Source organism: Eublepharis macularius, chromosome 4 (genome assembly GCF_028583425.1).
Source record: "Eublepharis macularius isolate TG4126 chromosome 4, MPM_Emac_v1.0, whole genome shotgun sequence".
NCBI lineage: Eukaryota > Metazoa > Chordata > Lepidosauria > Squamata > Eublepharidae > Eublepharis > Eublepharis macularius.
Genome location: NC_072793.1, coordinates 172,239,008 through 172,251,965, shown reverse-complemented (window position 1 = coordinate 172,251,965; position 12,958 = coordinate 172,239,008). Strand labels below are relative to the sequence as shown.

The 12,958-nt window shown below is 47.3% G+C and overlaps 1 pseudogene; it reads left to right on the top strand.

Moving 5' to 3' along the window:
* The window catches only part of LOC129327844 (zinc finger protein 420-like), a 107,014-nt pseudogene that overhangs the window by 88,200 nt on the left and 5,856 nt on the right, over positions 1–12,958 (top strand).

Sequence of the window (12,958 nt, the reverse complement as noted above, 5' to 3'; positions counted from 1 at the left end):
GAGTTATTTATACTCCGCCTTTCTCACTGGGATCCAAGGTAGAGTACACAGGGCAAATGAAATAGAATATAATCAGCAGTTAGGACCAGGGTTCCCGCCAACGTGCGCTCCTGCGCTTTGGCGCAGGAATGGTAACAGCTCAGCGCAGAGCTTAGAAGCCCCAGTGCACGGCAGGCGCCAGGCGCTGGAGGAGGAGCCGCAGCAGGAGCCTGCACAGCCTTTCCCTGTCCCCTTGCCAGGCTCTGGAGGAGGAGCTGCGGCAGGAGCCCGCACGGCCTTTCCCAGGCCCCTCGCTGGGCTCTGGAGGAGGAGCCACAGCAGGAGCCCACACAGCCTTTCCCCGTCCCCTCGCCGGGTTCTGGAGGAGGCACTTCGGAAGGCTCCCGTGCGGCCTTTCCCAGGCCCTTCGCTGGGCTCTGGAAGAAGAGCCATGGCGGGCACCCACTCAGCCTTTCCCCAGCCCCTCGCCTGGCTGGGGAGGGGGAAGAGCCATGGCAGGCGCCCATGCAGCCTTTCCCTGGCCCCTTGCTGGGCTTGGGGAAGGTGCCCGCGCAGCCTTTCCCCGTCCCCTCACCGGGCTTTGGAGAAGGAGCTACAGCAGGCGCCTGCGTGGCCTTTCCCCAGCCTGTTGCCAGGCTTGGGGGAAAGAGCCACGGAAGGCGCCCACACGGCCTTTTCCTGGCCCCTTGCTGGGCTCTGGGGGAAGAGCCGCAGCAGGCGCCCACACAGCCTTTCCGAGGCCCTTTGCCGGGTGTGGAAGAGGAGCCATGGTGAGCATCCGCAAGGCCTCAAAGGCTTGCATGGCAAGGAAAACTCATGATAGAGCTAGGGTCTGAATCTGGAAATTTTACACGGGCTGGTACGACAGGCTGTCGTCTAGTTAAATTACTCCATGGGGAGTGGGGAGCTGCGGCCTCAGTTTTACCAGTATTTTTGTACATCAATAGCATTCTGCTTATATCTTCAGGGGAGAATAGATCATTCCAGTACAGTGTAATAAAACAGAATGGCAAGCAAGGAGAAGGCAGGACTTCAGTGCTGACTTTCTGCTTTATGACTTGATTTCATTTCAAAGATTCCATGACCATAATTCACAAAGAGAAGAGGAAAGAGTTTTAAAGCCATGAAGCCTCTAGGGTGACTAAAGGCCAGTTCTAGGCTGTTCCAAATGAGCCGCTCTCAGCTGGAAGCTAAATAGGTGCTCCCCCTGCAACTTCAGCCAGCTTCCTTCTTCTTTCTGCAGACCTGGCCACAGAAGAGACAGGAAATGCCAATCGACAGAGCAGAGGCAGAGGGAGGGATGACTGCACATCACATTCCGTTTAGGATTTGCTTGTGGGAAAATAGAAACCCTTACTGGAGCTCATCTGCCTGATGTTGCCCAAAATGCAAAGAAAACTCTGGCAATACACTGATGCACATGGAAAGAAAGGGTGTCTGAGCCATTCGCAGGCATGCTTCACAACACCTTTTTATATAGAACGTAGAAGGGAACAGCCAGCGAGTGAGTGCATTGCAGGGCTGGATGATGCACAATTCTTCTCCGTAGATCCAGAGGAGTTAGCTGGGTTAGTCTGTATTGCAAAATAGTAAAGAGTCCAGTAGCATCTTTAAGACTAACCCATTTTATTGAGGCATAAGCTTTTGAGAACCACATGCCTAAGTGGGTGTCATCAGCATATTGATGGCACCCAATACCAGTGCCTCAGACAACCTAAATCAAAAGTCTTTTAATCAAATGGATTCTGGTTTTTGAAAAGGTGCACTCACAACTTGCAAGTTGCTCCTCACAAATTGGATTTCTGGCTCACAACACTGCACCGCTTAGAGGAAACATTGGTTAGGACATTCACTGAGCAAAATAAAATACTGGACAATAGTGCACTCAGTGAAACAGATACAGTAGGGTATGGTTGCAGCATAAAGTCGAGTACAGAGATGCAGTCTATCTGAAACAAAGCATAACTAATTTCCATGATATATTTGGTTGCATGGAAACTCCCTAGTAGGTGAGTCAGATGACGAAGAGAACGGTGATTCTCGAAAGCTTATGCTACACTAAAGTTGGTTCGTCTTAAAGGTGCCACTGGACTCTTTTTGATTTTGCTACTACAGACTAACACGGCTAACTCCTCTGGATCTAAATCAATATAGAGAGCCCTGAGAGATTTTAACCAAAGAAATCCAGTTCTTGACACTACGGAAGTTTCCAGAGAACTCTGCAAATATGATGATGAACAAGTGATCTGAGATAACAACCTTGAGGTACCCAGTTGTGCCAGGACACTTATCTTATGGTTCCAAGCAGGAGCTATGAACCTTGAAAGAACAACAGAATGGTGTCCAATCCGCTGTTCCCACAAGATATCCAGATCCTGAATCGGGAGGCTGTATGGTGATCAATCATCCTGAAGAGGGCTTCGTAAGATGGGATGGGATTTTTTTGCACAGAGGTTTTAATTGTCTAGAGGGGGGAGGTGATTTTGTCAGCATAGAAAACTTGCCTTTTCAACATCATCGTGACTGTAGTTGCCTTTAGGCTGTGTGGGAAAGCAATGGTGGATTCTGACCACTCAGACATCATTTAATCCATTGTTTGGCCGATGGGATTCTTCTTTCTTTCTTGAATGCGCAGGGACAGGAATAAATCAACAACTGGGAAATCTTTTCTCCTTTCAGAGATCCCCAGTGTCCTTTCGAGAGGTAGCCGTGTTCTTCGCGGAGGAGGAATGGGCTCTGCTGGATCCAGGCCAAAGAAAACTCTACTGGGAAGTGATGGAGGAAAATTACCACACTGTGGCCTCCCTTGGTAAGGATCTTTCCCCTCACATCGTGAATAGAGAAGGGTGGCATCTTCCTTTGGCCCTCTTTGATTTCGATTTTGATTTATAACAAATGCCAGACCCCTCTTGTTCCCGAGTGGCTTACATTGTTCTTTCCTCCACTTTATCCTTACAACAACATTGAGAAGCAGGCTGGGCTGTGAATGTGAACCAGCCATTTTCAAAGGCAAACTGGGGATTTAAAGCTGGACCTTTGATATCCTAGTCAGATATTCTACCCACTAAACCACAATTCCTCAGGGACACACTTAAGCCTCTTTTGTTTTGTAAAGAAGGAGATATTTTCCTTACTCCCTTTCTGTGCTTCCTTTTGTGCCTATGGGGAAATAAAGTGGTTTACATTGATTTCTTTCCCTCCATTTCATCCATACAACAACCTTGTGAGGTAGTTCTGGCTGAGAGTATGTGTTTAGCCCAAAGCCTGCTAGGAACTTCCCATGGCCGAGCGGGGATTCAAACCCAGATCTCCTTGATCCCAGTCCAACATTCTAACCACTACCCCACATAGGCTCTGACGTTTCAGGGAACTAGTTAAACCCCTTGAATTTTTTCCACAGAGGGGATCTTTTCCAACCTCCCTGTCTGTGTTGCTGGCTCTTTCCTGGCCTCTTGTAAGTAAACTTCTCCTCCTATTGCAAATAGCAGAGGGCTGTAAACGATGCCCGATCAGTCCCATTCCCTTCATTTTTGGCACTGCAGGTCCCACCATCAGCCTGATGCAGGCGGCCTATTTTTCGATGCCTGTCTTTATTGTTTGATGAATTCTGCCTTCCCCTATCAGCTGTAGCTTCCAATGCAAAACGCAGGATTGGGACACAGGCTCTCTGGGCATTGCATGGTCCAGGACGTTCCTGTTCCTTTCCTGTTCAGCAAAGCTTCGGTGGGGGGGCACCTCATTTTCCACTGCATCCCCTGCCCCACACTATTTCCACTTTCCGTCCTGCAGGCCCCCCCCCATAACCTCACCTTTTCTTAATTCCTTCTCTCCTTCCCACCCACCAACCAATATACCTTTTAAGTGCCCCATAATGCTCAGCCACATTTATGATGTATTTACTTCATTCATACTGCACCTTTCTCCCAAATAGGGACCGAAATTAGCTTACACAATTCTCCTCCCATTTTATCCTCACAAGAACCCTATGAGGTAGGTTAAGTGAAGTGAGTGTGAACCAGTGAGCTTCCCTGGCCCAACTGGGTCTTCCAGATCCCAGTTTAAAACTCTATTTTACACTGGATTTTTTGGTGTGGCTTCTGCTGAACAGTAGCAAGCAGCCAGTCCTAGGTGAGTAATGCAACTCCTGCGGTTATCAAGTCACCCAGTAGTTTTCTGTGGGCCCTGATGAGTCCTCCCTCAAAGACCAAACCAAGTATGGCAGTGGCCGTTCTCCATCGCTGTAGTTGTGTCTGACAGAACCCAAGGCCTGAAGGCTGGCAATATTGTGTGGTTGCTTAGCAAGTGAGGACATTTTTTCTTATATCCACAGGCCCTACTACTATTATTTTGGGTGGTTTTAACTCCCTTCCCTAATTTATTTCTTCTTTGTATTTCAGCTTTTTTTTTTACTAATAATGGGTTTCTTTCAGGTACGTAGACAGACTGGTCTTGTCTGTGCACATGGTGAGATATTGCTGAATTTTTTCCAGGTCCCTGGTTCTCACTGTAGAAAATACTCTTCACTACTGACTGTACCTGCTAAATATTATTTTGATCTTTTTCATTCTAATTGACTGCTTTCTCTCTTTCCTAGTTGCAGGTAGAAGAGAGATGGCAAGTGAGAAGGAACCAGGAAGGACGATTGTGGAAAGAGAGGAAGTTCGGAATGTGGAGGTGAAATCTGAAGACCAATTGGTACCAAAGAGGCAATGCAGAGGGAAAAAGAAAGCAAAGAAGAAACAGAGGAAGAAATTGGTTGCCTGTCAGAGCAGGAAGATGCAGGAGGCCCCAATCCAAGACAAAATGCAGATGAGAAAGAGAAGGCAGAAGAGACCCCTGATAAAGTTCAGCAGCCAATTCAGTCTGAAAAAATATCACAACATTGCAACCTGCCAGAAAAGATATAAATGTTTTGAGCCTGGAAAGAGCTTCCACTGGAGTAGTGAACTAACTGCACATCAGAAGGCTTTCACAGAGAAGAAGCCATACAAATGCTTGGAGTGTGGAAAGAGCTTCTCTGTGAGTGGTATCTTAAGAAGACATCAAAGGAATCACACAGGGGAAAAGCCGTATGAATGCTTGGAGTGTGGCAAGTGCTTTTCTCGCAATAGCAGTCTAACTGTGCATCAAAGGATTCACACAGGGGAGAAGCCATATAAATGCTTGGAGTGTGGAAAGAGCTTCTCTCAGAGTGGTATTTTAAGAGCACATCAAAGAATTCACACAGGGGAAAAGCCATATAAATGCTTGGAATGTGGAAAGCACTTTTCTCGCAATAGCAGTCTAACTCTGCATCAAAGGAGTCACACAGGTGAAAAACCATATAAATGCTTGGAGTGTGGAAAGGTCTTTTCTCAGAATGGCAGCCTAACTGCGCATAAATGGATTCACACAGGGGAGAAGCCATATAAATGCTTGGAATGTGGAAAGCACTTTTCTCGCAATAGCAGTCTAACTCTGCATCAAAGGAGTCACACAGGTGAAAAACCATATAAATGCTTGGAGTGTGGAAAGAAGTTTTCTCAGACTGGCTACCTAACTAAACATCAAAGGATTCACACAGGGGAGAAGCCATATAAATGCTGGGAGTGTGGAAAGAGGTTTTTTCGCAATAGCTACCTAACTAGACATCAAAGGATTCACACAGGGGAGAAGCCATATAAATGCTTGGAGTGTGGAAAGAGCTTTTCTCGCAATGACAGCCTAACTGTGCATCAAAGGATTCACACAGGGGAGAAGCCATATAAATGCTTGAGTATGGAAAGAGCTTTTCTCACAATGGCAGCCTAAACGAACATCAAAGGATTCACACAGGGGAGAAGCCATATAAATGCTTGAAGTGTGGAAAGAGCTTCTCTGAGATTTGTACTTTAAGAGGACATGGAAGTATTCACAGAGGAGAAGAGCCCTTTACATGCTTGGAATATGGCAACAGCTTTTCTCACAATAGCCACCTAACTGTGCATCAAAGGATTCACACAGGGGAGAAGCCATATGAATGCCTGGACAGTTGAAAGAGCTATTATGTTCATAGCTACTGTCTTAACGTACACAACAAGAAATTAATATAATTGCAGTTAGCTTTCTTTACATCAGTCTTACACCATCCCGCTCATTGGAGCACATTGGAACACTTGGAACTGGAGTTGGACCATGACCAGGGATGATAATCCTGGGCCAGATTCAGAAGCGCCTGGATACCTTCTGTTCGTCACATGCCATCCCATGGCTTAGAAGGCTCAGCTTTAAGCACATAGTTCCCAGTGTAGAGAGTTTGATTGTCATGGCAGAAGTTGGCTGGAGGTTTTGGTTCCTCTTCTCAGCTGAGTAGACAGAGGTGAAAATCCATCTTATCCTGAGGTAATGAATCAACCCGGTCTGAGAATGTCTTCCCCCCACGACCAGGAGAGAAATCCTTGATGGATTCCACACAGCTTCACTCATCTCGTAGCAGCTGGGAAAAGCCAAGATTCAAGCCCAGTAGCACCAGAAAGAACACCAAGGAGTTTCCAAGCTACCAGATTTCAAGAGTCCAGCTCCCATCCTCCGATACGAATGCCATATAATCCTTCAGATTTGTGTATCTGATTTTTTTTATAAAGTTTTTTATTTTTTCAATATCTAACATAAAAAACTACAGAAAACTACAAAAGTATAAAGGGGAAGGGAAGAAAAAAAAGGGAGAAGGGAAAACTGGGAAAAGGACAAATCAACATACAAACAACAGACACTACTCTACATGTCTTGTATTCCCTTCATACTGCAATTTTTCTTAAGAGTTAACTTTCTAATATGCTATCAGATTGGTAGGTCTTATACAATACAAATTATAATCAGGATCAGCACCTCTTCCCCCCCCCCCTTTGCGTCTCGGTCTCAATTCTCTCTGCGCAGCTGGAGCAGCTGCGCCCGCTCTCTCTTCCCCCCCACTTTCCCCTTCAGACTTCGAACTTTCTTCCTGCTGAAACTCCTGATGGTTAAACAAAAACTCTGTCAGCTGCACGTCCGATGTAATCTTGTAGGTTTGATCTTTATATCTGAACCAGACGCCTTCTGGAAACAGCCATTTATATTTTATATCGCATTTCCTCAAGGAAGCCGCAAGTCCCTTGTACTTGAATCTCCTCTTACGAGCCAAAAATGGAACGTCCTTCAATATTTTAACCTTATTGCCCAAATAGTCCAAGTCCACATTATACGAATTATATAAGATGGTGTCCCGAGTCTTCTTAGATGAAAAATCAATAATAATCTCGCGAGGCAGCTGCCGCTTCATTGCATACTTTGAAGATATCCGCCGGACTTCCAAAATGTCGTTTTTAATCTCTTCTTTAGTTGCCTTTGCAAATGGCGCCAAAAGTCCAGACACCAAATCTTTTAAATTTTCACTTTGCTCTTCTTTTACATTTTGAAGACGCAATACCGTTTGGGCACGGTCCACTTGTAATCCTATTATTTGGTTCTCCAAAAGCTTCACTTCCTTACTTGTTGCTTTCATGAGTACTGCGTTCTCGTGTGCAGACTGCTCTGCTCCGGTCGCTGTTTCTTTAATGGCTTTCACCTCGCTCTCCACAGAATCAACCTTTTGCCCCATTTCATTCAGTTTCGCTACAAAAGGCTGCACAGCATCGAAAACTGCTCGTCTCACCAGCTCTTCCAGCGTTTCCCCCTTCCCTTGTAGCGTTGCCGTCACCGATTTACTCATTGCTGGGCTCTGCTTTCTCGTCGCCATCTTAGGGGAGGGGGAGGGGGCGCCAACTTAGTTCCGAAACTCGGTGCAGGGGAAGAAGTCTGCGCCTTTTAGCTTCAATTCCCACCGATCCTTCGCATACGCTCAAAAATCAGAAGGGATTCGCTTACTTACAGGTCTTCACCTTAAATCTGCTTATTGCCGTTCATGGCCCGGCCGCACACGCGGTGCTGCGCAAGACTGCCGGCCTCCGTTGGGGCAAACGGGCAATTTGCCCCCTGCATTGCTTCCAGGGGGTTCTTCCCGCAGCGCCCCGGATCCAGGCTCCCTCCCTGGGAGCCCCGGAGGTTAACCCTCGCGGGTCAACCGCCCAGTCAGCCTGCTCAGACAGTTCCCCCCAAGCCTGCGGAGAGGAACGTCCGACATGGCCGGGAAAACGAAACCGAATAGATTTGTGTATCTGATGAAGGGAGCTTGACTCTCTAAAGGTTGTATCTTGTAAACTCTTTGTTGGTCTTTAATGTGCTACTGGGCTGAAACTTTGCTCTTCTACTGCAGACCGACACAGAAACTCTCCTGAAACCATCTGGGAAAAGGCTCCGGAAGATCTAGAGGCGTCAGCCAAGACCCCCTAGACTCCCTGGAAGTCTACTGAAGGCAAAGCATTGTCCTTGTATTGGATTAAAGAATTGCCGGCTTTGTGTTTTTTATAATCTTCGATCTGTTCTCAAGTAGTCTCCAATCTTGGACCGAGGTCATTTCAAGTATAAATCCCCTGTATATATGTATTCTCAAGCATTTTGTAGATCAGTTTTCTATACTTTACACCTCTGTGCCTATCCCCTCATCTCTGATCAAGTTTATAATATTCTGTATTGTGCTTCTACATACAGACTCTGGCTGGCCCTTCTTTATAACATCCCCACACCTGAATGGGGGGGAAGGTGTGGGGGATTGTTCTTATTTCTATCTTACAAAGGTAGCTTTGGCCTCACAAAAGCTTATACCGTAGAAAAATGTGTTCATTTTTAAGGTGCTACTGGCCTTAAATTTTGTTTTACTGCTTCAGACCAACCCAGCTACCCACCTGAAACTGTGTTCATAACCTGTGTACTCTCCATTGCTATGTGAGAGTGTAACGAGAATTTAATGCTGTTCCTAACAAGGTGGTTCATTAATTTTCCAGCTCTAGCTTGCCACTTTGTTAAATAGAACGGTTCTTAGTTCTTTTATTACAAGCATTTATAAGCATTGTCACCTGCTCCACTCCTTATCTCAGCTGGGTGAAGGTGGGGCTGGCCGTTGCCTCCTGCTCTCCACCTGATCCTGGCTGGGTGAAGGCGGAGGGCAGGGTTTGCCACCATTCTCTATGCCTTTTCCAGCTGGGTGAAGAGGGGGATGGGCATTGCCGCCTGCTCCATGCCTTGATTCAGGCAGTTTGAAGGAGGGAGCGGGCATTGACAACTGCACTGCTCCTGATCCCAGCTGGGTTAAGATGGGGGGGGGGCATTGCCACCTGTTCTGGAACATGCTTACTCGTCTGGAACATGCTTACTGTTTTATATATTAAGATCTTATATAAACAAAAGGCTCTATCTGTCTGTGGCAAGCATAAAACCCCCAAAATAACAGTAGGTGCCACAAAATTGCAGTGCTGGGCAAAAAAAAGGAATTGAAGATTCCAAACCAGGCAATCCCTAGCAACCCCATACCCAACGCCATGGAAGAAAGCATGTTACATACCAGCCCTGTTGCCAGCTTACAGAGAATGCAGGTACAACCCGCCCGGATGTGTGTAAAGGGATAGGAACTATAGATTGCAGCACTGTGAACTCTCTGCTGTAACTGTGATCCTGCTGGGTAGTTTTTGTGTTGCATTATATGTCTCGCTGTGAATTGCTTATGTTGCATCAGCATTGTTTCAAATCTGCCCTGGATAACTGCTTGTTTTCAAATCTTCACAAATACCCATTTGTATATCCTATTGCATCATTTATGAAATATTCCTGCTGTTGATGGTCGTGTTTTAGAATGTGCAATCCACCTTGAGTGTCTGTTAGAAAGGTGGACTATTAAATAAATGAATGAATAAATAAATAAATTGCATTTATTTATGTTTGTAAGGAAGTGTCAATGTGGGTTCACTTTACGAATGAAACTGGGGACCAGAAGTTGCACAGGTTCCGTCTAGTGTTCCGCTGTGTATTCGTTGGATTTTACATGAGAATTGCTCATACAAGTAATGTGGAACATCCTGTATGTAACAGGAGAATTTCGCTCAGAACAACAGTTGTGTTCGGAGGTGCAGGCTGAGAGAGAGCACTGCGAGACAGAAGGGTCAAGCTAACATTAAGTATTGGACTCCCGTCCCAGGTTCAGATACATGGGCCAGAACAAGCTGCCCCAAGCTACACTCCCTTTTTTCCTATGGAGAGTGGATTTTAAACTCTGCAGTGAGCCTCCCTCCCTCCCCAGTTGGGATGTTTGCTTGCTTGCGAGTCTCTGGTCCAACATTACTCCCTTGCAAACTTAGCACATCCCAGTGTCGACTCTGAGAATCCTATTGAGAATTTCTGAAATGGGGAGGGAGGGGAGAGGCTTGCCAAGCAGTTTGAAGGTTGCTGTTTCTTGTGTAGTTTGCTGTCCTCTCTAGTTTGGCCCTGACACAAGGCTGTGCTCTTTTAGAAGTTACACCCACAAGAAATGTCACTGTAATACAGGATACCTTCCACACAGATTGTGTCCTTGAACTGGCAAAGTAGACAGACAAATGTAACTCTGATGGAAAAATTCTGGGAAAATCTCTTGAAATGGCCCGCCATCCGGCTTCCCCCAGCCTTACCTGACAGGAGGCCATCGGCACACCTTCCGGACTCCTCAGGGCTCTGGAGGAAGCACATTTCCCTCAGATGCCACTGAGATAGGAGGTCTCAGGGTCCATCAGTGAGCGAACCAAGGTGCTCAGCTACTGAACTAGGGCTTGTCCTCCTGCCCTGGTGGACACCCCGATGCATTTTCTACTCTCCTTCCATCAGTCTCAGTCACAGGAGCAAAGGACTGTGGGAGAGCCGCTCCATGCCAGAATAAAAAGGCTGCAGAATAAGAAAGCAGCTGCCAGGATCTGCTTCTATTCAGCTAGGGCATATTAGAACACTGTATAATATAACCTTCATCTTACTATATTATGTTGTAATCAAATGTAATAAAAGTAATTTGTTAAAAGGCCTACTCTTACTCCTTGTTTATGTGAAGTGACTGTTTTTGGAAATTTGATTTGCCCTCTAGATCCCAGCAATGGCAAATTGCTGGAACCAGCATGTGATCTACATCCACTTCCAGAATGGGTCCCTCTAAATCAATATAGAGCCCTGAGAGATTTTAACCAAAGAAATACAGTTCTTGACACTACGGAAGTTTCCAGAGAACTCTGCAAATATGATGATGAACAAGTGATCTGAGATAACAACCTTGAGATACCAAGTTGTGCCAGGACACTTATCTTATGGTTCCAAGCAGGAGCTATGAACCTTGAAAGAACAACAGAATGGTGTCCAATCCGCTGTTCCCACAAGATATCCAGATCCTGAATCGGGAGGCTGTATGGTGATCAATCATCCTGAAGAGGGCTTCGTAAGATGGGATGGGATTTTTTTGCACAGAGGTTTTAATTGTCTAGAGGGGGGAGGTGATTTTGTCAGCATAGAAAACTTGCCTTTTCAACATCATCGTGACTGTAGTTGCCTTTGGGCTGTGTGGGAAAGCAATGGTGGATTCTGACCACTCAGACATCATTTAATCCATTGTTTGGCCGATGGGATTCTTCTTTCTTTCTTGAATGTGCAGGGACAGGAATAAATCAACAACTGGGAAATCTGTTCTTCTTTCAGAGATCCCCAGTGTCCTTTCGGGAGGTAGCCGTGTTCTTCACGGAGGAGGAATGGGCTCTGCTGGATCCAGGCCAAAGAAAACTCTACTGGGAAGTGATGGAGGAAAATTACCACACCGTGGACTCCCTTGGTAAGGATCTTTTCCCTCACATCATGAATAGAGAAGAGAAGGGTGGCATCTTCCTTTCGCCCTCTTTGATTTTGATGTATAACAAATGCCAGACCCCTCTTGTTCCCGAGTGGCTTACATTGTTCTTTCCTCCACTTTATCCTTACAACAACATTGAGAAGCAGGCTGGGCTGGGAATGTGAACCAGCCGATCGTCTTCGTCCTTCTGTGCAGCCCCACATTGGGACTGCGCAGGCGCAGGCCAGCCGGGGAAAAGATTTTTCTAGCTTTTAGAGATGTGAAGGGGACGTTCGGATCCACCGCGCATGCGCGCCGGTGTTCCCGCCAATTTTGAATGCATATATATCCGAACGTCCCCGGCATTCCCTCAGTTATTTTCGCCGCCGTACGAAAAGGTTCTATTGTCTAGCGTTCGTTCTCTCAGCGTCTCTTCGGAGTTTTGGATCGTTTCTTCTGCTGGTCGGTATTTCCCCCTGTCATCTGTCGGGAGATACCGTTCATTATGTCGCAGACATCTTTATTTAAGAAGTGTCTTAAGTGCGGCACGAAAATGACACACTTGGACGGCCATGAGCTCTGTCTCATCTGGCTGGGCGAGGGACACGTCGTGGAGCGTTGTCCCATATGTCTGTCTTTCACCCCGAAAGCGAGGAGCGATCGAAAGGCAAGGCTCCGTGCCTTTTTGTGGGATGCCAACCTGCTCCCCCCCAAGCCCTCGGGCTCTTCGGGAGATAGGCCCCGCTCTGCCGCTCCGTCGCCGGCGCCGTCTCGTAAGTCGCCAGAGCCGCTCCCCTCGGAACCGACGGCGCAACCCGTTCCGGAGGCCCGATCTGACTCCGGTTCCGGGGATCGTCCTTCCAGTCGGAAGGCCAAGAAGCGTTCCGCATCCAAGCCGAAGCCCTCCTCCAAGCCTTCGGCCGCAGAGGCTACTTCGGAGCCCCCGCCCAAGAAGGCCAAGACGAAATCGAGGACCAAGGGCCGTACTTTATCCCCGGCTCCGTCTGTGCAACCCGGTACTCCATCTGGGCCGGTCCTGATCCCTGACGATGTGGTGAGTCTCCACACCCCGTCGCCTCCTTGCACGCCTCCTCCGTCGCTTCCCGAGGAATTCATACCGTTCCCGCCTTTCCCGGAACCGTTCCAATCTTTCGAGCGTTCCTTGCCGTCCGCCCCGGCGCCTTCGGAGGCCTCCGTTCCAATGCCGTCTACCTCGTCGGTTCCGACACCTTTTCGCTGGCCTGCCCCGGTGCC